The 8,323-nt window shown below is 28.2% G+C and overlaps 1 long non-coding RNA gene across 1 annotated transcript; it reads right to left on the reverse strand.

Moving 5' to 3' along the window:
• Positions 1-530: 530 nt before the first annotated feature.
• LOC131602657 (uncharacterized) lies at positions 531-2,230 on the reverse strand. Its single transcript, XR_009284122.1, has 3 exons — positions 1,866-2,230; positions 1,152-1,783; positions 531-862 (listed from the first exon to the last, which is right to left on the reverse strand). It is a non-coding gene; the product is annotated as an uncharacterized LOC131602657 (long non-coding RNA).
• Between the last annotated feature and the right edge of the window lie 6,093 nt (positions 2,231-8,323).

Here is an 8,323-nt window from a genome sequence, read left to right on the forward strand (position 1 = left end):
TCAAATTTATTTAAAAACATGTAAATTTAAAATGAATGATTTAATTATAAATGAATAATAATCATAAATATGCAACTATATTATATTTTCAATTGAAATTGTACTTTATAAAGAGAAAGAGAATGAGGTAGTGTATTATATTTTTAAAATTTAAAAAATACATTATGCAAATAAATTTAAAATGAATTACTTAATTATTAAATAATTAAGCTAAGAAAAAAATTGATCCATGAGACAGAAAAAGAATAAAAAAAATTTTAACATTTGAAAAAATAAATAAAATATGTATTATGTTGATAGTGACCCGTAAACTACAGCCTAATATCATGTAAATTTATTTAATATTGTATAAAATATATTTAAAACATGTAAATTTAAAATGAATGATTCAATTATAAATGAATAATAATCATAAATATGCAACTATATTATATTTTCAATTGAAATTGTACTTCAATTGAAATTGTACTTTATAAGGAGAGAGAAATTCTTTAGTAAGCTGCAATATTATTCTTTGGCACAAGAAATTCTGGTTCGCAAAAAGTCAGTAACCATAAATAATGTCACAATGAATTTAGGACAATGTATTAGCTTCTTAAAGTGTAAAGGAAATCCATATACTTGAACTGATTTGTGTTGGAAAAAACATCTTCTCACAAACAATTTAGCATAAATATTATATCAATAGCTAACTCAACTTGAAATATAAAATTGTCTTAAACAACTAAAGACACTAAACTTTCTCCGTAGAACAAACCAAAGACAAGACCACCATAAAATTTCAAATTCACGACAATTTCGAGCTCTGATGAGATGTATCATAGGCTTCCAAAATGCCAACTACGTCCCTTCTTTTTCATACCTGCAGCAAAAAAACAAATCCAATTAACTTGAATTCTCAACTCTAGCTTTTTCAATTACCTATATAAATTATCTATCAAAGCATAAACTCATATAGACATGGCTTACTGCATTATTCTCTAAACTTATTTTTAGGATAAGGTAACTCAATTTATGGCACCATTTATAAATGTAATATTATTATACATAATTTTGCATAGTAATATAATAAAAAGATGTCAATGTCATCACTTTCTTGCTCTTGGTTTGATCAACCTTACACTTTTAGTTTAGCATAAATAAATTAGAACCTGTTGTTTAAGCGTGGATCATGAGCTTTATTCCCATTCTTTCAGTTTTCTCTCAAGCTCCATGAACTGAAAAATAGGAAGCAATAAAAAATAAAAAGAGATCAATGAAAATATCTAGTGATGGATAACCTTATCTTTTGGAAAGTAAGATTTAGACTTACACTCTTGAAACCATTTTTACATCATCTTTTCTAGAAGTCAAATCTTCATGATTTATCAATGAACATAAAAACAGGTCACTAAAAAATATCTAATGTAACATAGAGACATAATATCATACTAAAGGAAAATATCTAGTGATAAGTATTCAAGCAAGACATAAAAAACATGAGAGTTATAAGACACCAAAAGATAAAATCCTAAATAATAATCACCCTGCACCCTTCACTTACAACAATCGTTCCTGGTAAATGCAATCCATGCTAGAGGTGAGAGACAATCAACAACACCGATCAATGATACTTTTCTTACACAGATCCATGCTAGAGATGATAGGTACTTTGATAATAGAGATGAATAAATTAAAAAAAAACACACAAACAAAAGAAGAAACCAACATAGGTACTTTTCTTACAATGATGATGAAAGATTCACTCTGTCTGTTCCATTTTTTCTCCTCTCTAATGTAAATCCTGTCAAAAACTAAGAATTAGAAGGAGGATAAAAAAGAGATCGAAAAACAGAGAAAAAAAATGTAATGAATTGAAACCTAACCATAAACCTTGTCGTTTTCCACTACTGCGAGAATCAACTAAACAGATTTGTCATTGTTGCAACTTCACCATCTCACAACTTTCGTTTATTCTTCTTTGAGATTTGTAGATCTCTAATGTTCAGGAATGAAAATAATGGGTAGTGTTAGGGTTTGTTGATGAACCAAAATCAGTGGTGGCATGAGAAAGAGGCGACCATGGGGATGGAAGTCCCGACGTGATTTGGGTGTGCAACGGCGGGGATGAGAATCTGTGGCTTTTTTGTTCAGACATTTTTAGGGTTTGAGAAGAGAGAAGAGGGAAGGAGAGAAAGAGAGAGACGAGGGAAAAGAGATTGAAAACGAGAAAGAGAAAAGAGTGTAACACGTGTAGGTTTATTTGGAGTGGAGAAAGGATTTTAATTGCCAAGTGTCAAATAGTTATCTACTATCTACTATCTACTATCTACCCATTACTAATCAATTGACCAAACTACCAATCTACTATCTACCCATTACTAATCAATTCACCAAACTACCAATTATGTTCTTTTCTCAAAAAAAAAATTGCACTACCAAAAGGATATTTTAGTAACTAACTAAATAACACTACAACTTTTCTACTTTCCAATAACTATTTGACACTTGGCAATTAAAATCCTTTAGTTAGTTACTAAAATATCCTTTTGGTAGTGCAATTTTTTTTTTGAGAAAAGGACATAATTGGTAGTTTGGCCAATTGATTAGTAATGGGTAGATAGTAGAAATAGATGTTACTTGTTTTTTTTCACCTCTAATTTTATTTTATTTTGGATACAAAACATTCTTACTTAGTTTTTATTATAATTTTTTTACGGATTGTCCACACAACACAACAATGAAGAAGAAGCGTGAAGATGTTTATTCAGAGTATCCAACAAAGTCCAGAAAACTGGTTTGTACTTTATACCACATTTTATACTCTGTTCTTCCCTTTCTTTTTATCATTATTATTTTGAGTTCCAATTCTTTTCTTTATTTTACTAATTTAAGGACTCTGGGGTGACCATGGAGACGATAGAGGAAGATATTCATACAAATGCAATTTCGTCGCTGATCCAACTAAACGAAGAGAGATTGCTAAGACAGACTTGATTCCGGACTCAAAGGGTAAGACCTAACCTTTTTATATTTCGCTGGTTTGTAGTTTTATTTTGTTACATTTTTGCCGAATTATTTTGTTCATGTTTTATTTTGTAGAATTTCAAAGCTATCGTTAGATTTGATACATGTTTGTAACGTTCTTTATTAATTGGGTTGAATTGTGCCCATCCGTAGTAATCATGTTGCGGATGGTTGATTGGTTTTGTACTTATTGTTCCGCTTTAGTTCGATTAAACTTCAATTGTTGTCTTTGCAACACCGGTACCTTTGAAAAATGTGTATGTATCAACATTGGGGTCGACACGTAAGTGTCGGTAATGTGTCGTTGTTGTATTTTAGTGTTTGTGCTATATAGATTATTATTGATGTTAACGTGTCAATGTTAACGTGTGAGTGTCAACGTCATGTTTTTGGTGTTCGTGTTTCATATAGGGTTGTCAAGTTTTTTTTTTGATTGGCACAAGAGTGGTTATGTTAGTTTCCAAAGATGAAACCTTGAACCTCCTATTGATATCTCCTTCTGCGTCCTTTACCTCATTATAATTTAATGTCTTATGATCTATCATTTTTTCGTTCAAAATAAAAAATAATTTATTCTACCAATATTATTCTCTTTCTTTTCATAATCCGTTTCAATTTATATATATATATATATATATATATATATATATATATATATATATATAATATTATTATTTATTTAGTGGGTGATTTTATATTGGTTCATTTTAATAATAGTAATTAATTAGTTAGTTAATTAATTAATGAGTTAATTTTGAATTAGAAGTGGCTACTTAAATTAGTAGGGGTTAACCCCTACTGATGTCAGCAATGTTGGGGTCGGGTTGGTCGATATAACAGTCATATTTAGATGTGTGTACACATCAGATCGGATGGTGAACCATTGTTCATATCGGATGGTGAACCATGGTATTGCTATCTTCAGCTAATTGTATCACAGACTTTGGTTCTTTTTAGGTCTCATGACATACTTCCGAGAGGCAACTGTACATACTCAAGAGTTGCTTACCATCAACCCACCTACCTAAGCAGAGTACATAAAATATTATACACTCTTACTGAGAAGGTAAGTCAACTTTATTATTTCCTTCGCCAATAGAATTTCAAAGCTATCGTTGGTCACAAGGTTAAGAAGTCTTCTTAATATGTCTATTCATAGCTAATCATCAATTATTTGGTTGGAAAATCAATATACCTGTTTCAAACAGTTTTTTAATATCTAGATCATTGAGATAAGTACTCTCAGTTTCCCTTAACGGATCAATTGAGAGAAACTAAACCAGCGTCCCATATGATTCTGCAAAACTATTTGAATAAACTTCATCTGGAATAGCTCTACCAGTCACAGGTGTTTAAAACAGTATTTATGTTTGACCTTGAATGCTATTTGTCCCATCCCGAAACATTTTCAAAAAGATCAAATTTATCACCAACGTTGACAACTTCATCCTCCATACTATGTGTCTCCCCAACTAAACACATAATCTCTACTAAGCATGTAACCCCTAATAAGAATATAACCTAAAATAAATTGGATTTTGGGGAAATTTTACTTTGAAGGAAATGAATATATTTGATATTATAATTTTCTCTTGTAGCATGCTTAATGGCACATGTCTGTTATAAGAATAAATTAGAAATCATAAAACTAAGGAGAACAACACTATTACCTCTCAACCATCAATATATAATCTGAATTTTGCATTCTCGCACGACCTCCAGAATGTACGAAACTACACATTAGGGAAGATGGGTCGAATCCAATAATCAAATTACAACTTTGGACATCTAAGCCCTCTTCAAGAATTGATCTTGCAACAACGACATTGAACTACAAATTAAAAAATTCATCAATAAGTAGTAGTATTTGATCATTATAATACAACAAATTATGTAAGAAATCAGCATACCAATCTCATGTGAAATTCTTCCACGATTTCATTTTGACATTTTCGGGATTGGTTTTGCAATTTACTATTGTTTCTTGCAATACGTTACACCTTTGTCAATGGGTACGTAAATAAATGAAAATGTCACGAGTGTAGTAATCCCTAGGAACACCCAAATTCCTGTGAAAAAGAAACACTTCTTTTACATTTGAAGATGGTCAATTTTTTATCACTGTTGATATTTACGAAGGTGAGCGTAGGAGAGCTAATGAAAAAAACTTGTTAGGTTTGTTTCATTTTTCACTTCCACAAGCTCTTCGTGGTCAGATTGTCGTCGAAGTATGTTTCTTTATAGATGGTGATGGTATATTAAACCTGATTGTAGAAGAAAAAACAGGTCGTAATAAACAAGATATTATAATAACTAATATTAACGGGAGACTTTCAGTGGAAGAAATTGAGAGAATGATTCAAGAAACTAATAATTTCAAGGCGGAAGTCTCTCATTCTTCTAACCTTCTTCATATACTTCATGTCTTCCACCTTGAAATTCTTAGCTCCTTGAATCATTGTCTCAATTTCTTCCACCGGAAGTCTCTCATTAATATTATTTATTGTAATATGTTATTTATTACCACATGTTTTTTCTTCTGCAGTCATGTTTAATATACCATCACAATCTATAGAGAAACATACTTCGACGAAAATCTGACCGCGAAGAGCTCGTGGAAGTGAAAAATGAAACAAACCTAACAAGTTGTTTTCATTAGCTCTCATACGCTCACCTTCCTAAATATCAACAGTCATAAAATATTGATCATCTTCAAGTGTAAAAAAAGTATTACTTTTTCAAAAGAATTGTGGTGTTCCTAGGGATTACCACACTCATAACATTTTCATTTATTGACGTACCTAGTGACAAAGGTGTGATGTATTGCATGAAACAGTAGTAGATTGCAAAACCAATCTAGAAAATGTCAAAATGAAATCGTGGAAGAATTTCACATAAGATTGGTATGCTGATTTCTTACATAATTTGTTGTACTATAATGAGCTAATACTATTACTTATTGATGAAATTTTTAATTTGTAGTTCAATGTCATTGTTGCAAGATCAATACTTGGAGAGGGTTTAGATGTCCAAAGTTGTAATTTGATTATTGGATCCGACTCATCTCCCATAATGTGTAGTTTTGTACATTCTAGAGGTCGTGCGAGAATGCAAAATTCAGAATATATATTGATGGTTGAGAGGTAATATTGTTGTTCTGCTTAGTTTTATGATTTCTAATTTATTCTTACTAGATTGTCCACCCGTGCTCCGCACGGAAATATTTGAAATAAAATTACATTATTTTATATTAATTCATATTAAATTTTTATATTTGCATATGAAATTAGTTTATAGTCCATTTAGCTTATGTTTGAAATTATACTTTTAATTTTTTAATTAGAAACAATAATATCTATTATGGTTGCATTTATATATTAAAACATTAAGAGTATAAAAATATTACTATTTGAACTATAATAAGTTTAACATTTAATTTATAATTTATATTAATTTTTGGACAAATGAATATAATTGTAATAATCTTAATATCGTAGAAATAAAAAAAAATAGATTTAAAATAAATGTATTTATGTCAACAACAATTGCATATTTATAGTTAATATACTAAAAATATCAAATTTGAAAAAAAAAATAATTTTCACTACAGTAGTGAAAAATATGTAGCTATTAAAATTTCAAAAGCACAATTATCAAATTACGTTCTAGTAAATCACGTTATTCTATATATAAAACATTTACATGTAATAAATCTATATAATACACAAATGGTTGAATATGCAATTATTGATTTTATTTTATTAATTAGATCATATATTATTGATTAAATTAATATTTTATTTATTAACACTATTATTTATTTTATTTTATTAATTAGATCATATTAACTTTTATTAAATAAATATTTTATTTATTAGCATTATTGTTAAATTTCGAATACCAATTAATTAGAGTAATAAAAGGCAAATTTGACGATTTTGCTCTGAAACAATAATCCACTTTACTATATTGAAAATAAAAGAACAATCAACTTTACTATATTGAAAATAAGATGACAATCAACTTTACTATATTGAAAATAAGATGACAATCAACTTTATCTTGCAAATCCCAATTGTTCTGATTATTCTCATTTTGGTTCGACTACTCCACTCTCTCCAATGTGGCTGTAATAGAAAAAAAATGAAAACAACATCAATAAACCACATATCATCATCACACTTATCACTGTATAATTTATATATTCTCCTTTCTTCCGAGCATTCAAATCACGTAAAAATTTGCATTTGAAACTCAATTTAAAAAACTCACATAATATAGACTTGGGATCAACCCGTAACAAAATTCAGATACATTAGTTTCCGGCACCACTAAATAATAAAATTAAAATAAAAAATATAACTTATAGGATTCAATTGATATGTAAAATAAAATAGAAAACTACCTATAATTTATATAAAAAGACTATATTATATAAATGATCTGTAACAAAAACCAACTATTTTTTTTTGTTATAATGCTTTAAAAGAGAGAGACTATGAACATAATCATAGAAAGTGGAACAACATGTATTGTGAGAATATGCAAATATCTATTATGACAATCACTAAAATTACATTATAATATGCTGCAAATGATTGTAAGAGTTGTATGTTTCAATTTTGGTTATAAGATTATTGCTTGATGGTGTTGGGGCCGATTAGACTCTCATTCAAATTGCAAAACTTACAAAATAGTAATTAAAAATTATATTATACAATATAAATATGACTATGAAATGAATTTCAATACGATCAAAATAATATTTATAAAATAAAGTCGAATATGATCAAAATAACAAAATAACAAAATTAAATTTATAGAGAAAAATATGGGCGTGAAATTGATTTGAATGATAAAAAAGAGGTGAAACCTTACAAAAGCTTTTGGATTTGATAAAGATAAAAAATTGTCTAATATATACGTGTGAGGAAGAAAGTGAGAATGATTATATATTTAAGGAAAAAGTGGGACAGATTGATTGATTTAAGAATAATAAATTGATATTATGAAGAAAATCAAAAATCATATATATTTTAATTAAATTTATAACGGAAATACAAATCATTAAATTTAATTTATACCATATGATTTAATTTATAACTTAAAATGTATACTTAAATAGACCGTTTCATACGACAGTTCATTCTCAAAACCCTCATTTTTGCAGTAATTAAAAAAAAATTAAACTAAAAATTGTAAAACCATTATTAGAAACTTTATTAATAGCAATAAAAAAAAAGATATTCTTTGTAGATTTTAAAAATAAAATAATATAATAAAATTGTAAGTAAAATTAAAATTTGTAATAAGAACT

This window comes from Vicia villosa, linkage group LG1, assembly GCF_029867415.1.
Source record: "Vicia villosa cultivar HV-30 ecotype Madison, WI linkage group LG1, Vvil1.0, whole genome shotgun sequence".
Lineage (NCBI taxonomy): Eukaryota > Viridiplantae > Streptophyta > Magnoliopsida > Fabales > Fabaceae > Vicia > Vicia villosa.